Source organism: Panulirus ornatus, chromosome 14, assembly GCF_036320965.1.
Source record: "Panulirus ornatus isolate Po-2019 chromosome 14, ASM3632096v1, whole genome shotgun sequence".
Lineage (NCBI taxonomy): Eukaryota > Metazoa > Arthropoda > Malacostraca > Decapoda > Palinuridae > Panulirus > Panulirus ornatus.
In genome coordinates this window covers 19,269,136-19,280,289 of record NC_092237.1, presented here as the reverse complement: position 1 = coordinate 19,280,289, position 11,154 = coordinate 19,269,136, and the positions used below count along the sequence as shown (strand labels likewise).

Genomic DNA, 11,154 nt, shown 5'->3' with positions numbered 1-11,154 from the left:
AGGGAGTTGAGGCTCACTACATCTGATGTATATAGTTCGTGTTAGGATGACTTAAGTAATAAGTGATAAATGAACATTGATAGAATTAGTCTTATATACTAGTGACGGCTTATGCCACTCTTCTAAACTAAAGAATAAACAAACATTACACTTCTACTAGCGGTAGAGGTGTTGCAGATTTCACTGTAGGAGAGTCTTCATCACTGCTGCTCAGTGTCTCCTCCATGTTGTTCGTGAGGGCCATGAGGCATTAAAGTTGTAGCCGCTGTTGCTTCCGTACCTAGCATAATGGTTGACGCGTGGTAGACCTCCTCTATTACTGTTGATTCCTGAACTGGGGTGTGATGATGTAGAGTCGTATGATCAGTTGTTGTGATCAACTTGACGCTAATCTCGAGAACCAAATGCATCGACAGATCTCTCTCTCCATCACAATAATCTCTTGCCTTCCGTCGTTCTCCATCAATGGCCTTCATCCACTTGGGCATGTCAAGTTTTGCTTCTTGCAGTAATTCAACAAGGTCACGAACCACATTGCGGTTTTTTTTTATCAAAGAAGCTTGTGGCAAGATCAAGATTGCCCATACGACCAGTACGCCCAATATGATAAACTTACTCTCCCATATCAGAGGGAAGGTGAAAGGTGATTACATGCCTAACACGCGGAATATCTGAATCATGAGCTGCAACTGTTTGGTCCGAGCAGGGTGTGGCACTGGCATGGGCGAAATACACGGAGAGCATCCTCACGCTCACGCTGATTGCGATCCCCATGAACCGTGGTCACTGAGTAGCCATAACGATACAAATATTCTTCCAGATCATCTGCCTGTTTTTTTAGTCTCCACAAAGACTAAGGTTAAGGAATCCCTACTCGACCCATCTGATGTGTCAAGGCCGGATGCATTCAGTATGTCCAAGAGGAAAGAACGCTTATCACCCTTATCAACCCTTATCACTTTCTGTGTGATATTACCCGATGATGATCCAACACGACCCACTGTCAAGAAGATCAACTTGTACGCAAAATCCTGGGCAAGTCGTTGGATATCCTTTGGAAATGTAGCTGAGAACATTAGCGTCTGGCGCTGACTAATGGGAGGCATTTTCTCCTTTTCAAAACTCATGTCCAGCATGCAATCAGCCTCATCCAGTATCAGGTATTTGCAGAGGTCAAGTCCAATGATTCCGCGGTAGATCATATCCGTAAATCGACCAGGTGTAGCGACAAGCAAGTGGCAACCACGGGACAAGTCTCTTGCGTGAGCTAACACATCCGTGCCACCATACACCAAACATGGCCTTACTCTAGCCCTGTAAGAAAGCTTGACGGATTAAGCATGTATCTAGGTTGCTAGCTCGCGAGTAGGCCCTAAAGCCATGGCAAGTAGGTACTGCTTACTTGCATCTTGGGGAATATTCCTGTACCCAGCTGGACACTTCGTAAATCTGGTTCAGGACTTGGACTAAGAATGCTGCAGTTTTTCCTGAACCAGTTTGGGCACAGGCCATCAAATCGCTCTTGGCAAGGATCAAAGGCAGAGCGTGGAGCGTATTACTGCACAGGTGTAGGTTTTTCTTTCCCTCATAAAGCTATGTTGCTCCTCATCAAACCTGTTAGGTGGATATCTGACCGCACAATCACTACACAATGCCCTAACGCCACAGTTGCAGCACAAAACATGCCTTACTACATTACACAGTTGTAGCAATGGCTCAGGCAGAACAAAATATGTGCGTCTCCATGTAAGTCTTCAATACTTTATTAATCCCAGAGATACACGAATCCAGTTTAGACTCTCCAGCCACCTTAAAGGGACAATCTTTCCCAATGAGCAAGACAGCAAACATTTTAAGAATCACATACAAAACACACGACATCACTCCCCGCAACAGTAACATCAACACAAAAGCAAAGCACGAACTAAAAGGAATAAACTTTAGGTAAGAAAAAAAATTCTTCAACATTCTATACGAATAATCATTATATCCTGCACAAATTATGATTATGATCGAAAGTTTCGGAGACTTTGTGTTCCAGTATCCTGTGCAACACAAAAGATCAATGAGAAGTATTATAAACCTAGCGAAAAATGTAATCAATTGTAAATGATGGTTTCATATTCAAACAAATATATATACCTTGGTAACGCGCGAGACGGCGATTAAGTATAAGAAATAAAAGAAATGATATATATATATATATATATATATATATATATATATATATATATATATATATATATATATATAAGAAAATACTTACCACGTATTTCCTGCGTGTCGTAAAAGGCGACCAAAAGGGGAGGGAGCGGGTGGCTGGAAATCCTCCCCTTTTCTTTTCTTTTTTAATTTTCCAAAAGAAGGAACAGAGAAGGGGGCCAGGTGAGGATATGGCCTCAAAGGCCCAGTCCTCTGTTCTTAACGCTACCTCGCTAATGCGGGAAATGGCGAATAGGATGAAAGCAAGAAAGAAAGATAAGAAAATTGGGAGGTAAGTTTGAATGGAGAAAAACTGGAGGGAGTGGTGTTTTAGATATCTGGAAGTGGATTTGGCAGCGGATGAAACAATGGAAGCGGAAGTGAATCATAAGGTGGGGGAGGGGTCGAAAATTCTGGGAGCCTTGAGGAATGTGTGGAAGTCGAGAAGATTATCTCAGAAAGCAAAAATGGGTATATTTGAAGGAATAGTGGTTCCAACAATGTTGTATGGTTGCGAGGCGTGGTCTATGGATAGAGTTGTGCGGAGGACGGTGGATGTGCTGGAAATGAGATGTGTGAGGACAATATGTGGTGTGAGGTGGTTTGATCGAGTAAGTAATGTAAGGGTAAGAGAGATATGTGGTAATAAAAAGAGTGTGGTTGAGAGAGCAGAAGAGGGTGTTTTGAAATGGTTTGGTCACATGGAGAGAATGAGTGAGGAAAGATTGACCAAGAGGATATATGTGTCAGAGGTGGAGGGAACGAGGAGAAGTGGGAGACCAAATTGGAGGTGGAAAGATGAAGTGAAAAAGATTTTGAGTGATCGGGGCCTGAACATGCAGGAGGGTGAAAGGCGTGCAAGGAATAGAGTGAATTGGAACGATGTGGTATACCGGGGTCGACGTGCTGTCAATGGATTGAATCAGGGCATGTGAAGCGTCTGGGGTAAACCATGGAAAGTTCTGTGGGGCCTGGATGTGGAAAGGGAGCTGTGGTTTCGGTGCATTATTACATGACAGCTAGAGACTGAGTGTGAACGAATGTGGCCTTTGTTGTCTTTTCCTAGCTCTACCTCGCGCACATGGAGGGGGAGGGTGTTGTTATTCCATGTGTGGCGGGGTGGCGATTGGAATGAATAAAGGCAGACAGTATGAATTATGTACATGGTTATATATGTATATGTCTGTGTGTGTATATGTATGTATACATTGAGATGTATAGGTATGTGTATGTGCTGTGTGTGAACGTGTATGTATATACGTATGTATGTGGGTGGGTTGGGCCATTCTCTCCTCTGTTTCCTTGCGCTACCTCGCGAAAAGGAATATGATTCACTTCAGCTTCCATGGTTCCATTCAGTGCCACATTCACTCCCAGATATCCAAAAACACTTAACTTCCTCCAATTTCTCTCCATTCAATCTTACTTTATTATACTTATTATACCTATTATTTTTCTTATTATACTTTCTCGTTGTCTCCCGTGTTAGCAAGGTAGCACAAGGAAACAGACGAAAGAATGGCCCAACCCACCCACATACACATGTATATACATACACGTCCACACACGCACATATACACATATATATATATATATATATATATATATATATATATATATATGTATATATATATACATATATATATATATATGTATATATATATATATATATATATATATATATATATATATATATATATATATATATATGTATATATATATATATATATATATATATATATATATATATATATATATATATATATATATATATATATATATTTTTTTTTTTTTTTTCCATACTATTCGCCATTTCCCGCTTCAGCGAGGTAGCGTTAAGAACAGAGGACTGGGCCTCTGAGGAAACATCCTCATCCAGCCCCCTTCTCTGTTCCTTCCTCTGAAAAAAAAAAAAAAAAAAAAAGAGAGGGGAGGATTTCCAGCCCCCCGCTCCCTTCCCTTTTAGTCGCCTTCTACGACACGCAGGGAATACGTGGGAAGTATTCTTTCTCCCCTATCCCCAGGGAATATATATATATATATATATATATATATATATATATATATATATATATATATATATATGGAAAGCTGTGTAGGTATGTGTATTTGCGTGTGTGGACGTATGTATATACATGTGTATGGGGGTGGGTTAGGCCATTTCTTTCGTCTGTTTCCTTGCGCTACCTCGCAAACGCGGGAGACAGCGACAAAGCAAAAAAAAGAAATATATATATATATATATATATATATATATATATATATATATATATATATATATATATATATATATATATATATATATTTCTTTTTTTTTTTCATACTGTTCGCCATCTCCCGCGTTGGGGAGGTAGCGTTAAGAACAGAGGACTGAGCCTTTGAGGGAAATCTTCACTTAGCCCCTTTCTCTGTTCCTCCTTTTGGAAAATCAAAAAAGAGAGCGGAGGATTTCCTGCCCCCCGCTCCCTTCCCTTTCAGTCGCCTTCTACGACACGCAGGGAATACGTGGGAAGTATTCTTTCTCCCCTCTTTTTTTTTTTTAATTCTCCAAAAGAAGGAACAGAAAAGGGGGCCAGGTGAGGATATTCCCTCAGAGGCCCAGTCCTCTGTTCTTAACACTACCTTGCTAAAGCGGGAAATGGCGAATAGTTTGAAAGAAATATATCTATATATCTCCATGGTTGTTTAATTTGTTTATGGATGGGGTTGTTAGGGAGGTAAATGCAAGAGTTTTGGAAAGAGGGGCAAGTATGAAGTCTGTTGGGGATGAGGGAGCTTGGGAAGTGAGTCAGTTGTTGTTCGCTGATGATACAGCGCTGGTGGCTGATTCATGTGAGAAACTGCAGAAGCTGGTGACTGAGTTTGGTAACGTGTGTGGAAGAAGAAAGTTAAGAGTAAATGTGAATAAGAGCAAGGTTATTAGGTACAGTAGGGTTGAGGGTCAAGTCAATTGGGAGGTGAGTTTGAATGGAGAAAAACTGGAGGAAGTGAAGTGTTTTAGATATCTGGGAGTGGATCTGGCAGCGGATGGAACCATGGAAGCGGAAGTGGATCATAGGGTGGGGGAGGGGGCGAAAATTCTGGGGGCCTTGAAGAATGTGTGGAAGTCGAGAACATTATCTCGGAAAGCAAAAATGGGTATGTTTGAAGGAATAGTGGTTCCAACAATGTTGTATGGTTGCGAGGCGTGGGCTATGGATAGAGTTGTGCGCAGGAGGATGGATGTTCTGGAAATGAGATGTTTGAGGACAATGTGTGGTGTGAGGTGGTTTGATCGAGTGAGTAACGTAAGGGTAAGAGAGATGTGTGGAAATAAAAAGAGCGTGGTTGAGAGAGCAGAAGAGGGTGTTTTGAAGTGGTTTGGGCACATGGAGAGAATGAGTGAGGAAAGATTGACCAAGAGGATATATGTGTCGGAGGTGGAGGGAACGAGGAGAAGAGGGAGACCAAATTGGAGGTGGAAAGATGGAGTGAAAAAGATTTTGTGTGATCGGGGCCTGAACATGCAGGAGGGTGAAAGGAGGGCAAGGAATAGAGTGAATTGGAGCGATGTGGTATACCGGGGTTGACGTGCTGTCAGTGGATTGAAGCAAGGCATGTGAAGCGTCTGGGGTAAACCATGGAAAGTTTTGTCGGGCCTGGATGTGGATATGGCGCTGTGGTTTCTGTGCATTATACATGACAGCCAGAGACAGTGTGAATGAATGTGGCCCCCGTTCCCCCTTCCTAGCGCCACCCCGCGCGCATGAGGGGTGAGGGGGTTGTCACTTCATATTCGGCGGGGTGGCGACAGGAATGAATAAAGGCAGTTGTGGGAGTATGTGATAGAATGTAAGAAAGTAAATTCTCGATAAAAATGGGTAAAACTGAAAGTTGATGGAGAGAGATGGGTGATTATTGGTGCATATGCACCTGGGCATGAGAAGAAAGATCATGAGAGGCAAGTGTTTTGGGAGCAGCTGAATGAGTGTGTTAGTGGTTTTGATGCACGAGACCGGGTTCTAGTGATGGGTGATTTGAATGCAAAGGTGAGTAATGTGGCAGTTGAGGGAATAATTGGTATACATGGGGTGTTCAGTGTTGTAAATGGAAATGGTGAAGAGCTTGTAGATTTATGTGCTGAAAAAGGACTGGTGATTGGGAATACCTGATTTAAAAAGCGAGATATACATAAGTATACATACGTATGTAAGTAGGAGAGATGGCCAGAGAGCGTTATTGGATTACGTGTTAATTGACAGGCGCGCTAAAAGAGAGACTTTTGGATGTTAATGCGCTGAGAGGTGCAATTGGAGGGATGTCTGATCATTATCTTGTGGAGGCTAAGGTGAAGATTTGTATGGGTTTTCAGAAAAGAAGAGTGAATGTTGGGGTGAAGAGGGTGGTGAGAGTAAGTGAGCTTGGGAAGGAGACTTGTGTGAGGAAGTACCAGGAGAGACTGAGTACAGAATGGAAAAAGATGAGAACAATGGAAGTAAGGGGAGTGGGGGAGGAATGGGATGTATTTAGGGAATCAGTGATGGATTGCGCAAAAGATGCTTGTGGCATGAGAAGAGTGGGAGATGGGTTGATTAGAAAGGGTAGTGAGTGGTGGGATGAAGAAGTAAGATTATTAGTGAAAGAGAAGAGAGAGGCATTTGGACGATTTTTGCAAGGAAAAAATGCAATTAAGTGGGAGATGTATAAAAGAAAGAGACAGGAGGTCAAGAGAAAGGTGCAAGAGGTGAAAAAGAGGGCAAATGAGAGTTGGGGTGAGAGAGTATCATTAAATTTTAGGGAGAATAAAAAGATGTTCTGGAAGGAGGTAAATAAAGTGCGTAAGACAAGGGAGCAAATGGGAACTTCAGTGAAGGGTGCAAATGGGGAGGTGATAACAAGTAGTGGTGATGTGAGAAGGAGATGGAGTGAGTATTTTGAAGGTTTGTTGAATGTGTTTGATGATAGAGTGGCAGATATAGGGTGTTTTGGTCGAGGTGGTGTGCAAAGTGAGAGGGTTAGGGAAAATAATTTGGTAAACAGAGAAGAGGTAGTAAAAGCTTTGCGGAAGATGAAAGCCGGCAAGGCAGCAGGTTTGGATGGTATTGCAGTGGAATTTATTAAAAAAGAGGGTGACTGTATTATTGACTGTTTGGTAAGGTTATTCAGTGTATGTATGATTCATGGTGAGGTGCCTGAGGATTGGCGGAATGCGTGCATAGTGCCATTGTACAAAGGCAAAGGGGATAAGAGTGAGTGCTCAAATTACAGAGGTATAAGTTTGTTGAGTATTCCTGGCAAATTATATGGGAGATGTATTGATTGAGAGGGTGAAGGCTTGTACAGAGCATCAGATTGGGGAAGAGCAGTGTGGTTTCAGAAGTGGTAGAGGATGTGTGGATCAGCTGTTTGCTTTGAAGAATGTATGTGAGAAATACTTAGAAAAGCAAATGGATTTGTATGTAGCATTTATGGATCTGGAGAAGGCATATGATAGAGTTGATAGAGATGCTCTGTGGAAGGTATTAAGAATATATGGTGTGGGAGGCAAGTTGTTAGAAGCAGTGACAGGTTTTTATCGAGGATGTAAGGCATGTGTACGTGTAGGAAGAGAGGAAAGTGATTGGTTCTCAGTGAATGTAGGTTTACGGCAGGGGTGTGTGATGTCTGCATGGTTGTTTAATTTGTTTATGGATGGGGTTGTTAGGGAGGTGAATGCAAGAGTTTTGGAAAGAGGGGCAAGTATGAAGTCTGTTGTGGATGAGAGAGCTTGGGAAGTGAGTCAGTTGTTGTTCGCTGATGATACAGCGCTAGTGGCTGATTCATGTGAGAAACTGCAGAAGCTGGTGAATGAGTTTGGTAAAGTGTGTGAAAGAAGAAAGTTAAGAGTAAATGTGAATAAGAGCAATGTTATTTGGTACAGTAGGGTTGAGGGTCAAGTCAATTGGGAGGTGAGTTTGAATGGAGAAAAACCTGAGGAAGTAAAGTGTGTTAGATATCTGGGAGTGGATCTGGCAGCGGAGGGAACCATGGAAGCGGAAGTGGATCATAGGGTGGGGGAGGGGGCGAAAATCCTGGGAGCCTTGAAGAATGTGTGGAAGTCGAGAACATTGTCTCGGAAAGCAAAAATGGGTATGTTTGAAGGAATAGTGGTTCCAACAATGGTGTATGGTTGCGAGGCGTGGGCTATGGATAGAGTTGTGCGCAGGAGGATGGATGTGCTGAAAATGAGATGTTTGAGGACAATGTGTGGTGTGAGGTGGTTTGATCGAGTAAGTAACGTAAGGGTAAGAGAGATGCGTGGAAATAAAAAGAGCGTGGTTGAGAGAGCAGAAGAGGGTGTTTTGAAATGGTTTGGTAACATGGAGAGAATGAGTGAGGAAAGATTGACCAAGAGGATATATGTGTCGGAGGTTAAGGGAACGAGGAGAAGTGGGAGACCTTATTGGAGGTGGAAAGATGGAGTGAAAAAGATTTTGTGTGATCGGGGCCTGAACTTGCAGGAGGGTGAAAGGAGGGCAAGGCATAGAGTAAATTGGATCGATGTGGTATACCGGGGGTGACGTGCTGTCAGTGGATTGAATCAGGGCATGTGAAGCGTCTGGGGTAAACCATGGAAAACTGTGTAGGTATGTATATTTGCGTGTGGACGTATGTCTATACATGTGTATGGGGGTGGGTTGGGCCATTTCTTTCGTTTGTTTCCTTGCGCTACCTCGCAAACGCGGGAGACAGCGACAAAGCAAAGAAAAAAAAAAGAAAAAGAAAAAAAAAAAAATATATATATATATATATATATATATATATATATATATATTTTTTTCTTTTTATACTTTGTCGCTGTCTCCCGCGTTTGCGAGGTAGCGCAAGGAAACAGACGAAAGAAATGGCCCCCCCCCATACACATGTATATACATACGTCCACACACGCACATATACATACCTACACAGCTTTCCATGGTTTACCCCAGACGCTTCACATGTCTTGATTCAATCCACTGACAGCACGTCAACCCCGGTATACCACATTGCTCCAATTCACTCTATTCCTTGCCCTCCTTTCACCCTCCTGCAAGTTCAGGCCCCGATCACACAAAATCTTTTTCACTCCATCTTTCCACCTCCAATTTGGTCTCCCTCTTCTCCTCGTTCCCTATCCCTCCGACACATATATCCTCTTGGTCAACCATTCCTCACTCATTCTCTCCATGTGCCCAAACCATTTCAAAACACCCTCTTCTGCTCTCTCAACCACGCTCTTTTTATTTCCACACATCTCTCTCACCCTTACGTTACTTACTCGATCAAACCACCTCACACCACACATTGTCCTCAGACATCTCATTTCCAGCACATCCATCCTCCTGCGCACAACTCTATCCATAGCCCACGCCTCGCAACCATACAACATTGTTGGAACCACTATTCCTTCAAACATACCCATTTTTGCTTTCCGAGATAATGTTCTCGACTTCCACACATTCTTCAAGGCTCCCAGAATTTTCGCCCCCTCCCCCACCCTATGGTCCAATTCTGCTTCCATGGTTCCATCCGCTGCCAGATCCACTCCCAGATATCTAAAACACTTCACTTCCTCCAGTTTTTCTCCATTCAAACTCACCTACCAATTTACTTGACCCTCAACCCTACTGTACCTAATGACCTTGCTCTTATTCACATTTACTCTTAACTTTCTTCTTCCACACACTTTACCAAACTCCGTCACCAGCTTCTGCAGTTTCACACATGAATCAGCCACCAGCGCTGTATCATCAGCGAACAACAACTGACTCACTTCCCAAGCTCTCTCATCTCCAACAGACTTCATACTTGCCCCTCTTTCCAAAACTTTTGCCTTTACCTCCCTAACAACCCCATCCATAAACAAATTAAACAACCATGGAGACATCACACACCCCTGCCGCAAACCTACATTCACTGAGAACCAATCACTTTCCTCTCTTCCTACACGTACACATGCCTTACATCCTCGATAAAAACTTTTCACTGCTTCTAACAACTTGCCTCCCACACCATATATTCTTAATACCTTCCACAGAGCATCTCTATCAACTCTATCATATACCTTCTCCAGATCCATAAATGCTACATACAAATCCATTTGCTTTTCTAAGTATTTCTCACATACATTCTTCAAAGCAAACACCTGATCCACACATCCTGTACCACTTCTGAAACCACACTGCTCTTCCCCAATCTGATGCTCTGTACATGCCTTCACCCTCTCAATCAATACCCTCCTATACAATTTACCAGGAATACTCAACAAACTTATACCTCTGTAATTTGAGCACTCACTCTTATCCCCTTTTCCTTTGTACAATGGCACTATGCACGCATTCCTCCAATCCTCAGGCACCTCACCATGAGTCATACATACATTAAATAACCTTACCAACCAGTCAACAATACAGTCACCCCCTTTTTTAATAAATTCCACTGCAATACCATCCAAGCCTGCTGGCTTGCCGGCTTTCATCTTCCGCAAAGCTTTCACTACCTCTTCTCTGTTTACCAAATTGTTTTCCCTAACCCTCTCACTTTGCACACCACCTCGACCAAAACACCCTATATCTGCCACTCTATCATCAGACACATTCAACAAACCTTCAAAATACTCACTCCATCTCCTTCCCACATCACCACTACTTGTTATCACCTCCCCATTTGCGCCCTTCACTAAAGTTCCCATTTGCTCCCTTGTCTTACGCACCTTATTTACCTCCTTCCAGAACATCTTTTTATTCTCCCTAAAATTTAATGACACTCTCTCACCCCAACTCTCATTTGCCCTTTTTTTCACCTCTTGCACCTTTCTCTTGACCTCCTGTCTCTTTCTTTTATACATCTCCCACTCAATTGCATTTTTTCCCTGCAAAAATCGTCCAAATGCCTCTCTCTTCTCTTTCACTAATACTCTTACTTCTTCATCCCACCACTCACTACCCTTTCTAA

The 11,154-nt window shown here is 42.5% G+C and overlaps 1 pseudogene; it reads right to left on the bottom strand.

The window, feature by feature from the left end:
- Positions 1-200: 200 nt before the first annotated feature.
- On the bottom strand, positions 201-1,627 carry LOC139753516 (ATP-dependent RNA helicase DDX3X-like; annotated as a pseudogene).
- Between the last annotated feature and the right edge of the window lie 9,527 nt (positions 1,628-11,154).